Here is a 16,087-nt window from a genome sequence, read left to right on the forward strand (position 1 = left end):
CTTTTTAACATCTCATTATTGTTTTTTGGCAGGGATCCAGGAAGTAAATGCGTAAGTTTGATCCACTGTTTTTTTTTACTAAAAAATGCTTTTTTTTTTTAAGATTTTATTTATTTATGTGACAGAGAGACAGCCAGCGAAAGAGGGAACACAGCAGGGGAGTGAGAGAGGAAGAAGCAGGCTCCCAGCCGAGGAGCCCGATGTGGGACTCGATCCTGGAGCGCCAGGATCACGCAATGAGCCGAAGGCAGACGCTTAACGACTGCGCTACCCAGGTGCCCCTAAAAAATACTTTTTAAATATATTTTTTATTGTTTCACTAGCTGTGGTGAAATTTGTTAATTTTGTATAGTTAAAAAAGGGTATATTAGAAAAAATAGTTTATTAGTATTTTAGTTATCAAAACAGTATAGGATCTACACATGTTTGAAAAATAATACATAAGTATGTGACAATTGCGAAAATGGACAGGAGAATAAAATAATGCCAAATCAGAGAGGAAGCAATAAATTTCGTTACAGGTGAGTTGGGGTGAGGGTAAGAGTAGGACTAGGAAAAGTCAGCCCGAAAAGGTGATACATGAGCTGGGTTCTCTCCTATGTAGAGAGGGTGTGAATAAGGGAATGAGTAGTTGTTTCATAAGATTAATTTCAAAATGCAGACTCAAAGGACTTCTGCCTCTCGTCAAGAGAGAGTAAAAGGAATTGGATTTACCCTCTTGCCTGAAACAACTTAAGACGAAAAATGCATGAAACATGGCACAAAAGACTGTGCACATCAGACAACAAAGGAAAGTGATCCTTCAGAGTTGGGAACAAACGAGGTGAGCCCTACCATTGCCCCAGCTTCGTGCCTGGGACTTAGGCATACAGAAGAGAAAATCCAGACAGAGCCAGCAGTCCCCCTGAATGGAGGAGATGGAACACGGAGTCTAGCGAGGCCAAGGCAACTAGAGTTTACAAGGCAGAATACCAGATCTTTGGGTAGTGAGAGTTGCAGGGAATGAAAATTTCAGAAATCAGCAGAGGGTTCCCCTGCAGGGTTCAACAGATAATGATCTGCACATGAATGGGAGTGCAGAGAAAGAACCACAGGAAAGAGACCACACAGGACCAGGAATAGCACCTCCACCAACAGCCAAAGCAGAAAAACCTCATAATTTAGGGATATTGGCTAGAGTTCTAAAAATGTCTTTGGGACATCACTGTTGGGAAAATATTAGTCTTAGGTCGCATCCCATCTAACAAAGCTCACAAGCAATGCCCCAGAGAATCAAACTTTCCATATCACCACATGAAGAATAAAAATTAAGAATATTTAAAGGAATTCAAAAATATTCAGATATGGGAAGGTTAAATGCACAATGTCCAGCAACCAATAAAAAAAAAAAATTGGAGGCATGCAGAGAAGCATGAAAATACAAGTCATGAAGAGAAAAGTCAATCAACTAACCCAAAATTGAAGTGGAGTGCTATGATGGTACTGCCTTGTCTTGGTAGTACCCTGAGGCATTAGGAATTGGGGTACTTTTCATTGGGATGATTAAGCATGGTAAAGGTGACAAAACGTAAAGTGGAAGGATAGAATTTAGTGGAAGCAAAAGGTTAAAGCCTTTAAGTAGTTCCAAATATTTGATGGGATGCTGGTTTTCCTACCTTTCAAAGAGAAGGGATTAGGAGCAAATTTATTAAAATCTTAAAGCATATTACAGCCCTGGGGAAGCTGAGAGATTTAAGTATGCTGGCAGCTGACTTTTGGTTATCCTAGCAAAAATAATTTAATTTTAGAATGTGGAGTACTTAAGTACGAACAGAGAAACAGCACTCGGCCTTTGTACCGAGGACCCCTGGGGTGGTGTAGGGTGATTGGAGGAGTCCAGACTCCATGTGGACCCTAATCAATGCTGGGCACAGTTACATGGTACTAACAGGTGTTCAAGTAATCTCTTCCTTTTCCTCTTTCTTTGCCTTCAGTCGAGGCATAAAGAGATGAAATAGATAATCTTATCAAATCTAGTCCCTGCTCATTACAAGAAAGGCATAAATAGACATATACCTATTGCTTTGGAACAGAGACAGCCACCCTCCCCACTATCTGTCTCCACAGCTTGGAAATGGTGGTGTTGAAAGGGAATGATGCAGCTGCTAAGCTTGCTGAGTTTCTACGTGGGTTCGGACCTTGGCTGCCTCACTGCCCTTGTCTGCTCTGCAGGATCCAGCAAGGCACCAGCCTCGGCTGCCCTTGCTGCCTTAGCCTTTGTGCGCCTATCCCCACTGCCCTCTCTGCAGGATAGAGTGCCACAATCCTCCTCCCCTCCCATGGCCCACAGGACTGAATAAAACTCCTCGCAGTAATCCCAAGGACATCTAGAACCACACAGGAAAGCAACTGAAATGCAAAACCCACAATAAAATCTGACCGATTCACTTATTAGCTAACCATTCCTTAAATAAGTTTCTTTCATTTCGAATGTTAATTTAGATTTGGGATACAACATCGTTTCTATTCTTTCTTTTTTTGAAGTTTGAGCTCTGTCCATGATAATAACAAAAATTATTGTTATTTGGAAGGACTTATTTAATTAGCAAAATTGAAGATTGGATTCAGTTGAAATACAGCTAAGAAATACCATTTCAGCCAAGAACCACAACATTCTTCCCCTTTCCTAAGTAGTAACATGTAGAGCTTTAAGATCATGGCCAGGTCAGATTAAGGGGTGAACAGGGTGCCAATCTATAAGGGCACAGAACAATGTCCCCTGCTGGGGAAGCCATATTCATAGAACTGCACTCTATGAATATAATATGATGTTGAAAGAACTATTTTGGGGGTGCCTGGATAGTTCAGTCAGTTAAGCATCTGCCTTCGCTCAGGTCATGATCCTAGGGTCCTGGGATCGAGCCCGCATCGAGCTCGGTGTTGAGTCCACCAAGGAGCCCCGCATGGAGCCCCGCATGGAGTCCTGACCAGCTCCCTGCTCACTGGGGAGTTTGCCACTCCCTCCCCCTCTCCCTCTTCCCTCGCTCATGCACACACTCTCACTCTCTCTCAAAAAGATAAATAAAATCTTACAAAAAGAAAGAAACGACATTTTGTTAAACTTCTTGAAATAGGACAGATGATATCCCAAAAGGCATTGCTAAGAAGCTAGGCAAAAAGTAAAAGCTGAACTTCTATTTTACCCAGCTTGGGTACAGTTTGGAGGCTGAGTAGAATTACACACCACTGAGTAGGATTAGAGACTGAGCCTCCCAAAAGCTGTCTTTACTTAGTTGTCTTTCCTATACGGAACCCGGCCTCAACCTTTAGTTCTGCTGAACAAATACTTAAAGAAAATCAGTGCAAGAGAGTGTATAATACTTACGTGCTGATGTGCGAAATTATGAGGCTACCACACATCTTACACGGAGTGTCAGGAGCTCAAACTTTGTCTGTGCATCCTTGTATGACTGAAAGACAGAAATACAACTAAGATAATAATTACATGACTAGGGAACCAGATATGAAATCTAATGAAGAATATCAAATTACATTTCTGCAAAAGTAACGCAGTACAGGTGTTTAATAGTTACCTTTCAATAGGCTTTTCCCACCCATCCTAACATACTGTCTAATCCAATTCCAGAGGAGTCAGATGTTATCCTCTGCATTTTAGCACATTGCCTAACTGCTTTTCATGGTTGATCGGTAAACTGAGAAAATCTTTGAGACAGAAAATCAGTGAAGAAGTTGGGAAAACCAGAGTCCTGGCTTCTGAAGAAATCAGAGAAAAAGTAAGTTGCAAAATAGATGGATTGTCTTCGAGTCCAAAAAGGAATCTTTTGTGCTGCAGTAGAGTAGGGACCTATGCCTCTACCTGCTCGTTCACTTAACACATGCGATGGAGCGCTCAAGTTCACGTTCCCGGCGTTGCTCTTGGCACTGGGGAAACAGCAGAGAACCAAAGTCCTGTCACGGCGGAGATTTCATTCTAGAGAAGAGAGAGAAATGGTCATCTAGTAACCATATGTAGTATGTCAAATAGTGATGATGCCATGGAGAAAGATAAAGCAGGGTAAGGGGAAAGAGCGTGCTGGGCAGGAGAACTGGGTGGTTTGCTGTTTTACTTTCCATGGAGTGATCTGGGAAGGCATCACTGATAAGATGAGATTTCAGCAGCTAAGTATAGGAAGTGAGTGAGTGAGCTATGGGTTGGCACAGGAGAACGGTTGTTAGTAAAAGGAGCAGCAAGAACAAGACCTGGAGGCTTTAGCGCATTCATCCAACAAGAAAGAGGTCAATGCATGCAGTTACCAGAGGGCAAAGGGCAGAATGGCAAGGGAAGAGGTTGGAGAGGTAAGCAGAGGGCCCAAGTGAGGCAAGTCTTATTGCCCATTGCTGGGCCTTCCGATTTTACTCGGAGAGAGCTTGGAGGCCACAGGAGGGTTTTGGCAGAAAAGTGACACTGTTTTTCAAACTGCTTTTCAGGGTTTGCTTTGCTGCTCTGTTGAGCCTACATCGGAGAAGGGAGGTAGGGAAGATGCACAGAGGTCAGTTTGGAGGCATAATCACATACAGGAGGAAAGATGACAGCCTGGCTGAGGACAGTGGGAGCAGCCGTGCCCCGGTGTGGGGTGAAGGAAGAGACCACACAGCGCGTTCATAAGGCAGAAAGTGAAGCATAAAGAAAAGACTCCAAGCAGCAGGGGAGGGTACCAGATCCTCACCTAAGAGGCTTCTAAATGTGACAATTATTTATTTATTTAAAGCCTTCCTAAGAAAAAGCCTATATTTCTGTGGCAAGTTCTCCTTCAGAAAGATCCATGAAATTATTATTTAGTGAGATATTGTTGGGGGAAAATGAATTTGAAGTGAATTTACAACTAAATTTTTATTTACAACTGAATTTATAGCAGCAATTCAATGTCTATAAACCTCGAGACTGCTTTAAGGAGTATTGTTTGGATGATTTCAGTAACATGCAATCATAAGTAAAGCGTTTCACTAAAGGAACATTAAGATGATACGCATATAGAAAAGAAAATCAATTTTTTACAGTTTCAGTTGAAATTGTGGATAAAGAGGTAAAAGTAAAGTGGTTTTTTAGAAAGCACCATAAATTCAAAATTGTTAGGAAATAAATCTGTGTCCTGACTACTTCAATGTTCAAATGTATGTTTTACAGATTTATTTTATTTTATCCTGTATAAATGCTAAGAAACGGCCATAAATATTTTTTCTAAATTGATACAGACTGTGGAACCACTCAGAAATTTTGATATCTTCCAAGATTAAGTGAGAGATTTTTTTTTTTTTTGCTTATTTAAAAAATTTTTAAATAACCTGAAAACAATTCCAATGATGCTGGAGGAAACTAAATTTACAAGGAAGCTTAAAAATGAGGTCTACATAGAAGCCAACAGGAACACGTGTTGGTCTGATTAACAGAGGAAAAGATTCTAGCCAGTTCAAGGCTAAGCTGACAATTGTTTTTTCTTTTGCCAAGAAAAAGACGTTAGTAGAGATCACCAATATCAACCTTAAGTAAAACAAGGCAGGAGACAGAGGAGAAAATGCCCCATGTTAACAAAGGGTATTTGTTTCCTCTTGGCCATAAGAAATTAATTTGGGAAAGCAAAATGAATGACAAAAGCTAGGCAATGGCCTACAGAGCAAAGTTCAAGACTAAATACTGACAATAGATGGGATGAATACTGAAATTCCAACAAAAAGAGAGGTAGGTGTCACACTTTTTTAAACTACCCAATTATTGTTAGAACTTGAAAGTCAAAAGAATTAGACAGGCAGATGTAATAGATGCTAATATGTACCTATGACTTGTTAGCTCAGGGAGTAAAAGCAAAACAAGTAATAAATCAATCTAGGCAATGTTCAACCTTCAACGACCATTATGTGTTAAGCATGTTATAAACATGATCACATTTAATTTTTAAGCAAATGCCTTATATTTTATTTCACTGTCAAGTTAGCAGAGACTCAAAGAAAATCCAAGTATTTGCATGCATTTACACAGGGAATAATGCCCCGTCTGGTATTTGAGCACCATGCTATTGCCTCTAACAGCAAACAACAGCAACTTTCAATATTAGGATTTAATGACTATCTTTAGAACCAAAAGCTTTGAAAAAGGAATCAAATAAAGCTTGTCCGCATTTCTGGCTTCACTCTCGATTCCCCCAGTATCTTCTTGATCTCTCCATAGTTCTAGTTGATCCAGTTTAAAAAAAAATACTACTTGCAGTAAAATACAGACTGAAATATGACCAACAGAATACAGGAAAATGATAGATCAGAGTTAACGACAGAGGCGAGATGTGTAAAATGATTCTACGACCATCTAGGATGAAACATATAGTTAAGTATAAAAGTAAACACGGGGCTTCCTAGTAAACACAGTTAAGAGGAAAATGCACTATGGTACATGTCTAATTAATTACCTAAGAAAAAGATTAATGCAAGATCATTAAGGCTCTATTCTCTAAGAAGAATTTAGAAAATGAAGAAAAATTTCGTGTTATGACAATAAGTATGCAATATTGATACATCAAAGAAAAAAATAATGCTTTCTTTGGGATGTCATTTATTAAAAAACAAAACAAACCAAACAAACAAAAAAACCAGAACATTGGTTCACAGATAAGCTCACCAGGAGATACTTTCCTTCTCAACATGTAACTTGTCAACAGAAGGAAACTGTCAGGTGCTAAATTGCTAACCTTGTGCAGAATGCCTTCCGAGAATTGCTGGAACGTGTTCTGAGATTTCATGGCTTAGGTTTTACAAGGAATATTCCTTTTGGTGAGCTTCACATTCTAGCTCCTTCTACTTGAGGTATATTTGATTTGGGCATCGAAGTAATAGATTTATACATATTTTTTTTCCACATGCGTATCTTAAAGCTATTTTCCTACCAAGTTTTCTTGATCTGTTTTTCTACTGAAGTAAATAAGCAACTACCGCTAAATTCTAGTAATCAATAGTTGTAAACAGGGGCACCTGGGTGGTTCAGTTGCTTAAGCGTCTGCCTTTGGCTCAGGTCATGATCCCAGGGTCCTGGGTTTGAGTCCCACATCAGGCTCCTTGCCCCACAGAAATCCTGCTCCTCCCTCTCCCTCTGCCCCTCCCCGTGCTCTGTGCTCGCTCTCTGTCAAATAAATAAATAAATAAAATCTTTCAAAAAAATAGTTGTAAACACACTGGGTCAGATTTGGTGAAAATTAGAAAGTCTGCAAAAAAGACAAATGTTTGTACATATCTCGATCGTATTATTTTATTTGAGTCACTGTAGGACAAAGACCTAGCATCTGTAAATATGAAGAGGTTATAGCTGAGACCTGAATTTTGTGTTCTCACCAGGAATGGAAGAAATCACATCATGACTCTTACTCGTAATCTCAACATATATGCGACTGTTGGTGGCACAAACTTGGGTAGTTTTAGTCAAATTTGTATCACTCTTTGAAGTCATTTGTTATCTACTGACATTGTGTCCTACAGTAACTGAGGACTGTTAGGAGGTTTCCAGCCAAAGTAAAACCCACACATTTGAGGCTTTTTGCCAGTTCCTTTGAATGCAAAAGTTGAAGTTTGCATTGTTCCACAGGAAAAGCAAGATTAGTTACAGTTAGCAGTTTTTTTTTCCTGCAGTGACTACCACAGTGAATAACTTATTTCTCAGAGTGCACCTCTGTACTCTTCAAGGGAAAAAGACTTCCCAGTCACTTTGAATAGCTGGCTTCTCCATCGGACAGTAATATATTTCCTCTATACTGCTTAATCTTATTTCAGTGAAATAATTTATTATGGAAATTATAGACCTCTTCACAGTTCTTTAAGAAAAATACTACCCAAACATTTGTGAGCAAGGAAGAAAATTTTGGTGAAGAATCAAAATAATTTTCCTTACAGAAAAACAAAGTTTTACCTGAGCACTGGTTTATGTTTTAACATAATTTTTTAAATGGTCATGGTCTTGAAATAACACTATTTATTCACCAGCCATCAGAGAAAAAGAAAAAAGATATGATTCAGCTGCCCTGTTTACAATTCAGAAAGTTTATTTGGACTAATACAACTGGTTTCTAAATGGATACATGTGAGCTAATTAGGAAGTATTTGCAAAAATGGCATTGCTCACAGGAATGGGCACTATTATAATTTTTCCTTAAAAGCTTTATGATATTGAAAGATAAAATGAGAATACAGAAGCAAGGGACTATTCCACTATATGTATATATATATAGGGAACGCAGGAGGGACGACATACAACACTTACAGCTCAGTCTCAGCCTCTGCTGCTGGGGAATCCAAGCTAGACATCCATATTTTTAGCTCAGGTGGCTTCTGTTCTCTTCTAAATAATCAGTTTCGAAAAGGCAGTTCAACCCCGTGTTCTGAAAATGTTACATGGTTCTTGGCTTGTTTATGCACCTGTTCATTTTAGGCAAATGTTATATTTTGCTTTGTATCCATCTTCATCCATTTAGAAACTCACATGGGCATTAAATCTTTTGGGGGGAACAAGTTCATAAATAGATAACATTAAAAATACCAATTTACCCACAATAAATCTCCCTTTGCACCTTTATTTAACTGGAATCTCAATTATTCTCCAAGACAGATATTTGGTCACTTAACACTTTCATTTACTTCATCACTTTTTAAAAAAATGATAGAAGTTTCTAGAATATATTTCAAGAGATCTTTTTTAAATGTTTTTGATTGAAGTACAGTTGATACAAGAGAAAATTTTAAGCAGAAAAATTACTGTAGAATTCGTCCCATTATGTTATTATTTGCAATGTGCATAATTTTATGCCCAGCAATTCCATCTCATTTTACAGAAATTGTTTCCAAAGTGTATGAAAATTCATATTTAAAATGTTCATTGCAGCATTATTTATATGGAAAGATCTCCAAGATATATTTTCTAGTGAAAGAATCAGGAAACAGAACATAGCAACAGAAACTGTGAACCAAATTATATAAAATAAGAATCTACTATATAATTAAATACTTACACACCCATATCATACATAAATACACATGTGTTTCGCTATGGAAAGGTTTAGGTAAAATTCACACTGATTTATTAAAATTAGTTACTTTTGATTAGGAGAATGGGATTTGGAGTCTGATAAGAAGAAATTTTATTCCTTATTTTACATGCTTATGTATTGCTTGAATGCTTTTTTACAAAGAGAGTATATTCATGTAGCATTTGTTTTTTTTTTAAACTTAAAATATATAGATATGGAAAAAATAGAAAATTACCTTTAGAGAAAAAGAAAGTAACCATATTTTATTGTCCATATCAAATATTGCTACACCTCAAATCCTTCCTCTTCTTCCTCTAAATTCTGTATCATTCTGACAGTGCTTATTCAATTCAATAATATTTACTAAAGTTCTACTGAGATACAGTTATGAAGAATATATTATCTCTAAACTCAAGGAATTCACAGCTAAGAAAAGGAAAGAAATGCATTAACAATAAGGCAATGACCAGAGGGCTAAAATATGGCAAGTATGAACAACACATACTGGGCCTTGTGGGAGGCAGAATTCCAAGATGGCCGCCAAGACTCACAGCTGGTTTGTTATGAACTTTGGCGTTTGGAAAGCACAGGCAGGACACTGGGACACTGAAAGGAAAGGTGCAGGGATTTCTTCCCTATTTCCTCTCTGCTTAGTCACCCTGCTATTGAACACACGCTATGTGCCAGATGCTACCCTAAGCATATTATGTTTTTTTAAACCTAATTTGACGTAAACAAAGAAACAAAGCCCAGCCTTTGAAATAGAAATTTTTTTTTAAAGATTTTTTAAATTTATTTGACAGAGATAGAGACAGCCAGAGAGAGAGGGAACACAAAGCAGGGGGAGTGGGAGAGGAAGAAGCAGGCTCATAGCGGAAGAGCCTGATGTGGGGCTCGATCCCATAACGCCGGGATCACTCCCTGAGCCGAAGGCAGACGCTTAACCGCTGTGCCACCCAGGCACCCCTGAAATAGAAATTATTATCCCCACTTTAAAAAAATGATATAGATAAATTGCTATAGGTCACAAAGGAAAAAGTGGTGAAGCCAGATTTCTAATGCAGGTAACCTGACTCCAGAGTCCAAACCCTAATCACTCTCATATACCATAACTGTCTTGGATAACCTGAATCTATCACTTCAGGGAGGAAACATAACAAATTTTACTCTTGAGAATATCATTAGGGTTTCTTGAAAAAAATAAATGGCTCCACATTAATATTCGACATTTTTAACCAACACTAGATGATTTTTTTGTATTTTGTCATGGAAAGAAAGGGATGATCTTTATTAGGTCTATTTTATAATTTTACCTACTGTAGCAGTACGACATGAAAATTCGACGAAGGCTCTATTTGTCTCTATTTCCATCGTATCTCTTCTTCAATGGTATATACTTGGGTCCTAACATCTAACATGATACTGAAAAGTAGTCTGTGATGAGTAATCTGACTAGAATTCCTTAAGATCTAACTATCTAGAGCCATCTCATAGATTCATCAAACATGTGTTGCCTTCTCTAATATATTGCCATTGTGACTTAGAAGTTTCTAGTTTAAGAAAAAAATAGCAATGATAATGTAGAACGTGGTTCTAGGTTCAAGCTCTCTATCTTCAAGATTTATAGATACCTTATTGTAAGATTACATACGGTTATCATCCCTTTCGTTGATGTTATTTTATAATTTGTGTCATCGTTGATGTTAATTTTTAAAATACTGTACTTTAATAATTGAAATTGGGATATATCTTTGAAACTGTATCCAAATGTGGTTTAGATGTGTTTCAAAGCCCGTTAAGTTATCCATAAATGCCAAAAGTATGAATTACCTTGCTATGGGCCAATGGCTGGTTTAAAAAAAAAAAAAACATCTCTATAAGTATGCTGTAGTTTTCTCCTTGTGCAGAGGCTAGTTCTCATATTAGAACTAAGAATTGTTTATTTAATTTAGGAACCTGCCCTGTACCATCTAGTATGCCAAATGATGGGAATAAAAGGAAGTATCACGTCAGAAAATCTCTACTCTACAGGAAGTTAGACAACTGGACATATTATTGGAGTACAGTTGAGATTATAACAACAGACAGAGTAAGCATGTTCTGGGAAGCTATAGGATGAATATCTAATGAAGAAAAACTGACACACATAAAGGAAAACTAGTTTTACAGGAAAAGAAAGAAGTCTGTGTTTTAGGCAAAGTAACAGTCTATGCAGAACCAGAGAGTTGAGTGAGAGCATATGATCCTTTTGTGCAACAGTGCAGATCTCCTTACGATGGGACTGTGGATCATAAAGTGAGATGTGGCAAGTGAAACAAACAGGCTAGAGTTAGAGTGGGAAGAACCTTCTATTAAGCAGTTTGCTGTTTATTCTGGAAGCACCTGGGAAACTTTGGTAACTATTAAGCAGTAGAATAACATAATTATATATATTGTTATATAATTTTAACACAGAGCTTTTTAATAAGAGAACTCTTATACTGACAACTTGCAACTCATGCACACCACTTCATGATTAAAGACTAGAAATAGAAGGAAACTTCCTCAACCTGATAAAAAGAACCTTAGGAAAACATCATACCTAATGGTGAAAGATGGAACACTTTCCCCCCTAAGATTGGAAACAGAACAAGGGATGTTCACTCTCATCATTTTTATTAAACACAGTACTGGAGGTTCTGGCCGGGCAATTAGGCAAGAAGAAAAAATAAAAGATAGCCAGATTGGAAAGAAAGAAGTAAAATTTCTTTTCTAATTGCAGAAAACATGATCTCTTATACAGAATATACTAAGCATCATCAATAACAACAAGCTATTAGAGCTAATAAATGAGTTCAGCAAGGTTGCAGGATATAAGATTGATACACAAAAATTAATTGTATTTTAATATATTAGCAATGACTAATCTAAAAGTGAAATGAAGGAAATGACTTCATTTATAATAGCATAAAAATATTAAAATGCTTAGGAATATCTTTAACAAAAGAATATGTTTAATAAATGCCATATTTGTATGCTAAAACCTATAAAGCAGCATTAAAAGAAAGAAGTCTTATATAAGTGGAAAGCTATCTCATGTTCTTAAATTGGAAGACTTAATATTGTTAAGATGGCAATAATTCACAAATTGGTCAAATAATTCAACACAACCCTTATCCAAATCTCAGCAGCAATTTTTGCAGAAACTGATAAACTCTTCCTAAAATTCATATGAAAGTGCAAAGAACTCAGAATAACTAACAACCTGGGAAAAGAACAACAAATTTGTAGGACTCACACTTCCCAATTTCAAAACTTACTTCAAAGTTAGAGTAATCAAAACTGTAGTACTAGCATTAAGATAGACACCTAGATCAATGGAATAGAATTGGAACCAGAAATAAACCCGTATATTTATGGGAAATTGATTTTTGATAAGGACGTCAAAACAATTAAATGGGAAAAGGATAGTCTTTTCAATAAATAGTGCCAGGATTATTGGATATCTGTATGCAAAACAATGAAGCTGTAACCTAATACCATATACAGAAATGAACTCAAAATGGATCAAAAACCTAAATATAGGAGCTACAACTATTAAATCCTTAGAAGAAAACATGGGAGTAAACTTTCATGATCTTGGATTTATTTGGCAATGATTTCTTAGATAAGACACTTCAAATAAAATCAACAAAATAGAAAAATTAACTGAACCTCATCAAATTTAAAATTTTGTTGCTTCAAACAATACTATTAAGAAAGTGAAAAGACTGCTACAGAATAGGAGAAAATAGTTTAAAATCATACGTGTGGCAATGGTCTATTATCTAAAATATATAATGAATGCCTACAACTCAATAAAAAGACAAATAACACAATTAAAATAAGCAACTTGAATAGACATTTCTCAAAAGAAGATATACAAATGGTCGATAAGCACAAGAAAAGATGCTCACCATCTTCAATCATTACAGAAATGTAAATCAAAATCATAATGAGATATTACCTACTAGGATGGCTATAATTGAAAAGATGGATAACACCAAGGGTTGGTGAAGATACAGAGAAATTGGAACCATCATATTTGGTAGTGGGAAAGTAAAATGGTACAGCTGCTTTTGAAAATAGTCCACCAGAGGTGCCTCAGTGGCTCAGGTAAGTGTCTAACTATTGATCTCAGCTCTGGTCTTAATCTCAGGATGATGAATTTAAGCCCTGCATTGGGCTCCACCTTGGACATGGAGCCTACTTAAAAAAAAAAAAGGAAGGAAAGGAAAGGAAAGGAAAGGAAAGGAAAGGAAAGGAAAGGAAAGGAAAGGAAAGGAGGAAGAAAGAAAGAAAGAAAGAAAGAAAGAAAGAAAGAAAGAAAGAAAGAAAGAAAGAAAAAAGAAAGAAAGAAAGAAAAGAAAAGAAGGAAGAAAGGAAAGAAAGAAAGAAAGAAAGAAAGAAAGAAAGAAAGAAAGAAAGAAAAAGGAAAGAAAGAAAGAAAAAACAGCCAAACAGTTCCTCAAATGGTTAAACATAGAGTTACCATATGTCTTAGCAATTCCATACCCAAATACACAACCAAGAGAATGAAAACATATGTTTTCCTAAAAGCTTAAACAGGAATGTTCACAGCAGCATTATTCACAATAGCCAAAAAAAGGAAACAACTCAGATGTCCATAACTGATGAATGGATAAACAAAAGTGATATATTGATACACAGGGATACTGTTCAGCCATAAAAAGGAATAAACTACTGATATATGCTACAACATGAATGAACTTTGAAAACACTATGCTAAGTGAAAGAAGGCAGACATAAAATGCTACATATTGTATAATTAATTTATATGAAATATCCAGAAAAGGAAAAATCCATGAAAACATAAAGTAGATATTGATTGCCAAGAACTAGGGGGGACAGGGGAATAAAAAGTGAGTGCTAAGAGGTTCAGGATTTCTTTTCAGGTTGATAATATTCTGGAATTAGACAGTGGTAACTGTGGTATAGTCTTGCAAATATATCAAAATCCATTGAATGTATACTTCAAAAGGGTTAATTTTATGGTAATAGAATTACATCTTATACAAAAATCATATGCTATGTAAATTACAGAGCAATAAGATTCATTTGTAAATGAAACTACATGCTGATGTATCTAACAAGTGTTCAGTAAATATTTGGTGAAAAATGAATGCGTCATAATGGATTAATAGAAATTACGAGAAATTTCTATTAGAAAATTATAATACACTATGTATAATTAAGAATTTAAATTAACCAAGGGGGCGCCTGGGTGGCTCAGTTGGTTAAGCGTCTGCCTTCAGCTCAGGTCATGATCCTGGGGTCCCGGGATGGAGCCCAGCGTTGGGCTCCTTGCTTGGCGGGGAGTCTGCTTCTCCCTCTCCCTCTGCCTGCTGCTCCCCCTATTTGTGCTCGCGCTCTCTCTCTCTCTCTCTTTCTCTGTCAAATGAATAAATAAAATCTTTAAAAAAAAAGAATTTAAATTAACCATCATAATTAAACTACAAGGTCAGAAAACAATGTTTTTAAGGACAGCCATTAGAGAATTAGAGAAGTTTAAACCGGTTTCCTTATGAAAAAGAAAGGACCATTTTTTTCCAAGTAATTCAATGTAGAATTACAAAGTAGTACCTAAATATAGTGTTGTCAAAATTACTTGATAAGGGTTATTCAGAAAGGACATTGAGTAGGTTCATTAGGGTTCCATTTAAGAATTAGGATTTTGCAAAGGGTTTAGGTTAACATGGAAATTTAGGAGACATTAATCAACCCTGACTTGTGATGAAAGACTATAATCATGCTGATCCAAGAATTGTTCTCTAGCACATTCTGTACCTAAGACTGATGAAAAGACTTTTTGTTGTTCACTTTTCACTTAGGAGACATATTTTAAAGGATGGTTATATTTCATCTAAATTTATTTGGCTAAAGATAGTGATCAATTTTGACTTCATTTAAGATGAATATGACAGAAAATGGAAGTTTGGTAAAGCTGCTCTTTAAATATTTCATTCCTAACCTCTTCAGTTCCTTTACAAATGATCTCATCTCAGGTATATATAAAACATGCATGTGTACGTATACCCACACGTCACATACATACATATATACACATATTTATGAATTATCAACTATATTTTTGTGTATGTTCAGACAAAGAAAAAGTAAATCATACCAGTTATCACATATTTCAAAGAGGAAAGAGAACCAAATTTTAACTATAAATTGCACGTTAAAACTACAAATAAAAGATTTTTATTTAGGCTGTAATGCTTTTAGCTTAGTGAGAGAACACTGTTATTTTGATTCTGACAATCAGCTTAACTTAAGCAGTAAATATATGTCCTCATTAAGCTGCACGTTCTTAGTGGTGAAACGTGCAGTTTCTTCACATCCTTTAGACAGACTCTGATGCACGAATCCCCTGGCTCCACGATCAATTCAATTTGGCATCAGTGTCTTTGCTTCATGAAAGAATGAGAACAAGTAAACACACCCACTCTAACCTGACTCTGGGTATTTGCAGGGTGGTTTTATGATGACTACACCATCTGCATGTTTGTCTGCCACATTTACATGGGTCTCCACCTTATTTTACAGCTCTTATTGACAGCATTCACTCCTTCGGGTTAGGACACTGTTTTTGCTAGATGACGTGTTCAAGATCCAGGTATCATAATCATTTGACTGCATAATAGACCTTTTTTCCTACACACTGTACTTTAATACAAAAACAAAAGAATATAGCGGTGCTGCCAGAAAGAATTGTGGGGACTACACACAAACCTAATTGGAAAGAGAAAGTAGCCACTTCAACACCTGCAGATGTCCCTTAGGGGATTTCCTTGTCAAACCATCTTACTTTTCAGATCTGCAAACTGAGGCGCAGAGAGGCGTGCCCAAAATCACAGATGGTGCTTAGCTCCTGACATCTACCTCGAGCCCATCCTACTGTCATTTCTGTAACAACTCTTAAACATGATGAAGAAAGCACTGGAAAGTTTCCCTTCTTTTTCCTTGAAGGTATGCATGCTGTTTTAATTGATTTTATAGCAACA

At 36.6% G+C, this 16,087-nt stretch overlaps 1 long non-coding RNA gene across 1 annotated transcript in view; it reads right to left on the minus strand.

The window, feature by feature from the left end:
- Positions 1-3,368: 3,368 nt before the first annotated feature.
- Positions 3,369-16,087, minus strand: part of LOC117803007 — a 112,511-nt gene continuing 99,792 nt past the window's right edge. The window contains exons 3-4 of the long non-coding RNA XR_004626539.1: positions 3,857-3,970; positions 3,369-3,449 (exon numbers count right to left, since the gene is read on the minus strand). This is a non-coding gene — a long non-coding RNA (uncharacterized LOC117803007). The remainder of the gene's footprint in view (positions 3,450-3,856; positions 3,971-16,087) is intronic.

The sequence above is a fragment of the Ailuropoda melanoleuca genome, chromosome 1 (genome assembly GCF_002007445.2).
Source record: "Ailuropoda melanoleuca isolate Jingjing chromosome 1, ASM200744v2, whole genome shotgun sequence".
Lineage (NCBI taxonomy): Eukaryota > Metazoa > Chordata > Mammalia > Carnivora > Ursidae > Ailuropoda > Ailuropoda melanoleuca.